At 39.8% G+C, this 5,346-nt stretch overlaps 1 pseudogene; it reads left to right on the forward strand.

Moving 5' to 3' along the window:
• The window catches only part of LOC102432559, a 5,096-nt pseudogene extending 1,871 nt beyond the window's left edge, over positions 1-3,225 (forward strand).
• Positions 3,226-5,346: the final 2,121 nt, after the last annotated feature.

The following is a 5,346-nucleotide window of genomic DNA, read 5'->3' on the forward strand; positions in this document are numbered from 1 at the left end:
GAGGTAGGTGATAGTGTCAATCCAGTGAAATGCCAGCCTTCGCTGGGACAGAGAAAAGGAAAGGGATAGAAAAAGAAAAGAAAACAAACACCCACAAAGAAAGTCACTCACTATCACTCCTCAAAATTCTATTCTGCACCAGAAATCTAGACAGTAGGTATATTTCAATCTGTAATTAAACTTGTGCTGTCTATAGCCTTGAGGTATGACAGCACCATCTCATGGGTGAACTAGCTTTGGATCAATCTGTTGTTAATTTTTCCATTTTTGGTTCTTGCCTACAACTTTATTTGCGAAAGACTAGGACTTTCTTTAAAAACAAAACAAAACTGAAAACCACTGTTGTCCATGAAAGATGTAGAGATCCTAGAGACTGGGAACTGATCAGAAAGTTCTTCAGATCAACCTATTTTCCAAGGGTACACCAAAAGGGTAATTTGTAATTAAAGTACCATGTCACTGGGACAAATTACAACAGTCAGTTCAATAAAGCAACAAGGATCCATTTGACCCACAGAAGAAAGCAAGTCTCTTCTGCCTGATATCCAAGGCCCTCTGAAGCTGCCTGTGCATCTACCTTCCTTTGCACGACTCTCCAGAATGACCACTGATGTGTCTTAAGTCAGGTTCCCCAGAATCAGACACTGAGACAAGGATCCATGTGCAAGTGACTTGTTAGGGAAGTGCCCCTGGGAGAAACCCAGTTTCAGCCTGGATGTGAGTTCTAACTCAAAATGTGTCCCGACTCCAGGCAAGGTGGCTGGACTTTCAAAACCTCCCACCAGTCATTCATTGACTCAGAGCTGCCCTGGCAGGATATGCATTCCCTGGCCCATCCAGCCCTCTGCAGTGGGAGGCAAAGCAGCTCCAGGAGCCCACAAGGGGTCCTCCACAGAGAATCCAGGGCAGTGGTTCTCAACCTTCCTAATGCCGTGACCCTTTAATACAGTTCCTCATGTTGTGGTGACCCCCAATTTCATTGTTACAAATTGAACATAATTAAAGCATAGTGATTAATCACAAAAACAATATGTAATTATATATGTGTTTTCCGATGGTCTTGGGCGACCCCTGTGAAAGGTCGCTCAACCCCCAAAGGGGTCGGGACCAACAGGTTGAGAACCGCTGATCTAGGGTGCAGGTCCTTAAGCATAAGGACGCAGAAGCCAGGCTAGGGGCACAGTGAAATGGTAAAAGACATCTGAAAGGATCTGAGTGGAACACACAGCCTCACACTAACCTCAGTCCTGAATCTTCACCAATCCCATGTGCCCTCTCTGAGTACACTGAGCATGCTCTATTCCTTACTGCTCTGTACCTATGGTGGAGGCCAATATGTCTAATGGGTTTCGTGTATCACATTTTTTTCAAAAGTTTTTTTTAATTTACTTTAGCCATAATTCTTGTAACTTTTCTACTCTTTGCTCTATAATAAAAGGAGTCAGTGTTGACCATGGATCCTTTATTGTGGCCTCTCTTATTTTCATTTTGATTCATACTTCATTGGCCAATTAGGAGGTAACACTTTATTAGGGTAGCCATCCTTCATGCGTTCCTCAAATTCTTTCATCTTTGAGATTGTTTTCATATTCATGATGCCTTTGTGATGAAATGAAATCCTATCTGAGAAAAGTATTTGGGGATCAGATTTTCCTCTTAACATAGTAACATATTGCTGTGGAGTATTCTGACGCCAGCCTGCTGGTTTCTCCCTTAAAAAGTGTTTGCTTTCTACCAAATACCCAAGTAGTTTGCTTCAACTTTGAATTTCAATAATTTAACCAGAATATATCCCAGTGTTGAACATTGAATCAAACTTTTCCAGAATTTTGCTGTTTTTCAGATTCAATTTTTGCTTTAGTTCAGGAAAACATTTTGTTATTTTTATATACAGTTTCTAATTGTCATTTTGAGTTTTCTTCTTCAGAAGCACCAATTGTTTTTCTTTTGGCTTTTTTCGAATTGTTTAATGGCTTTATCTTCCTATTTATTGTTACTATGAGAACCAAGTTTTTCTTCTACATATGTCATTTGATATCACTGTATTACAATAGTAGTAGTAAACAAAAGACTTATGATTGTAGATAGTTATATTGACTGTTTGTATTTACATATTTAAAATACATTAATTGTAATTAGGCTAATCAAAGAAATCCAAGTGCAAAAGTAATACTATGTGTTTTTGTTTTCTTTTCTTTGCCATAGGGCATTATGGACATCGAAGCATATTTTGAAAGAATTGGTTATAAGAACTCTAGGAACAAATGGGACCTAGAAACATACTGACATTCTTCAGCACCAGATCCAGGCCATTCCCTTTGAGAACCTTAACATCCATTGTAGGAAACCCATGGAATTGAGCTTGGAGGCCATTTTTGATCAAGTTGTGAGGAAGAACTGGGGTGGGTGGTGTCTCCAGGTCAATCACCTTCTATACTGGGCTCTGACCACAATGGGCTTTGAGACCACAATGCTGGGAGGGTATGTTTACAGCACTCCTGCTGACAAATACAGCAGTGCCATGATCCACCTCCTGCTGAAGGTGACGGTGGGTGGCAGGAACTACATAGTTGATGCTGGGTTTGGACGCTCTTACCAGATATGGCAGCCTCTGGAGTTAATTTCTGGGAAGGATCAGCCTTAGGTGCCGTGCATCTTCCGCTTGACAGAAGAGGGAGGAACGTGGTACCTGGACCAAATCAGAAGAGAGCAGTACATTCCAAACCAAGAATTCCTTAATTCTGATCTCCTGGAAAAGAACAAGTACAGAAAGATCTTCTCCTTTATGCTTGAACCTCGAACAATTGAGGATTTTGAGTCCGTTAATGAATACCTTCAGACGTCGGCAGCATCTGTGTTTACAAGCAAGTCATTCTGTTCCTTGCAAACCCCAAATGGGGTTCACTGTTTAGTGGGCTTCACCCTCACCTTTAGAAAATTCAATTATAAGGACAATATGGATCTGGTGGAGTTTAAGACACTGAATGAAGAAGAAATAGAAGAAGAGCTGAAAAATATATTTAATATTTCCTTGGAGAGAAAACTTGTGCCCAAACACGGTGATAAATTTTTTACCATTTAGAGTAAGGAGTAGAAATGGTGTTCAGTATTATTTCAGGTACTGAAACTTCTTACCATAAAAAATTCAAATAAATATAAAAGTAGAGAGAATAAAATAACAAACCCCTATTTATCACCAATTTTACCAGCTATCAACTGGCAGCCTCTCTCTCTCAAATTTCCTTAGTGACCCCACATGATATTAAAGAAAATCTTAGACATCCAATCATTTTCAACCTTAAAAATGTTAGCACATGTAGTTAGAAAACATTTAAAAGAAACAGAACCACATATCTTTTCAAAATTAACAATAATAAAGGTATTTGAAAGGTTTTCGTGGGAGAAAATAGTGATTTCTGCTAAAAAAGCGTCCATGCTGGTTGAATATTGAATTCATAAAAAATGTTTACCCATGGTTCAGTAAATGGAAAATTGAGAAAATAGTTTTTATTAAACTCAACATGGATATGTGCCTATCTTTAAAATTCCACATATATAGATTTTCTGTTCAGTGCCTGGTACGTTGTGCCTTGTTGTGTATTTTGTGCCTTTAAATCAACGCAGCAGATCCAAGCAACAGCAGCCTCCCGATCACCATACCCTCTGTCTGAGGAACAGCAGCTGTACGTAAAGCCTCCCCCCACCAGCCAGAAGAGCCACCACAGCTGTGAACAGCACCCACCAGAGGAGCTGCTGCCAACTGAGGAGCAGCTGCTACCGCAACCACCCGGGGAGCAACCACAGCCCGAGGAGCAACTGCCACCCAGGGAGCAGCCACTGAATGACTCAACATCTAGATATATCCGTGAGATCAAACATGGGTAGACAAAGAAACCCCCAAAGGAAAGAAAAGGAGGGCTCACCAGAAAAGCAGCTAAGTGATACAGAGGCATGCAATATGACTGAAAAAGAATTAAGAATAAGGGTGCTAGAGTGCATAAACTGGATGGAGGAAAAAAATCAACAACTTATGCAAGAAGAAAGAAGAAACAGATGAAAAAATCAATAACTTATGTAAGACCCAAGAAGAAATGAAGAGCGATATAGCTGCAATAAAAAACACCATTGAAAGTATCAACAGTAGACTAGGAGAAGCGGAGGACCGAATTAGTGAATTAGATGACAAGGAAGCAAAACACACCCAAACTGTACTTCAATTGGAGAAAAAAATTAAAAGACAGGAGGAGAGTCTAAGGGAGCTTTGGGACAACATGAAACGAAACAGAATATGAATAATAGGGGTGCCAGGACAACAGAAAGAGGAATAAGGATTAGAAAACCTATTCAAAGAAATAATATCAGAAAACTTCCCTGAGGTGGGGAAGAAAAAAGACACACAAGAACAGAGAGTCCCAAACAAGGTGAACCCGAAAAGACCCACACCAAGACACATCATAATTACCATGGCAAATGTCCAGGACAAAGAGAGAATCGTACAGGCTGCAAGAGAGAGACGGAAAGTTACATACAAGAAATCTCCCATTAGATTATCAAATGATTTCTCAACAGAAACACATCAGGCCAGAAAAGAATGGGCGGAAATTTACAAAGTGATGCAAAGCAAAGGACTGAATCCAAGAATACTCTATCCAGCAAGGCTATCATTCAAAATTGAAGGGGAAATAAGAAGCTTCACAGACAAAAAAAGGCTAAGGGAGTTTATCACCACCAAGCCAGCAATGCAAGAAATGCTAAAGGGACTGGTGTAAAAAGAAGAAATAAAAAGCTCAGAAAGAAAACAGCCACACAAAAAAAGAAATGGCTACAAACAAGTACCTTTCAATAATAACTTTAAACGTAAACGGACTAAATGCTCCAACCAAAAGACATCGAGTGGCTGAATGGATAAAAAACCATGACCCATACATTTGCTGTCTACAAGAGACCCACCTCATTAGAAGGGACTCACACAGACTGAAAGTGAAGGGATGGAAAAATATCTTTCAGGCAAATGGAAAGGAAAAGAAAGCTGGGGTAGCAATACTTATATCGGACAAAATAGACCTCAAAGTGAAGGCCATAACAAGAGTTAAGGAAGGCCACTTCATAATACTAAAGGGATCAATAAAACAAGAAGATATAACCCTGGTAAACATATATGCACCCAATGCAGGAGCACCCAAATACATAAAAAAACTCCTGGAAGATATCAAAGGAGAGATCGACAACAATACAATCACAGTAGGGGACTTTAATACACCACTGACATCACTGGATAATCATCTAGACATACAATCAGTAAAGAAATAGCAATCCTAAATGACTCACTAGATCAGATGGGACTAA

This window comes from Myotis lucifugus, unplaced genomic scaffold, assembly GCF_000147115.1.
Source record: "Myotis lucifugus unplaced genomic scaffold, Myoluc2.0 scaffold_194, whole genome shotgun sequence".
Classification (NCBI taxonomy): Eukaryota; Metazoa; Chordata; class Mammalia; order Chiroptera; family Vespertilionidae; genus Myotis; species Myotis lucifugus.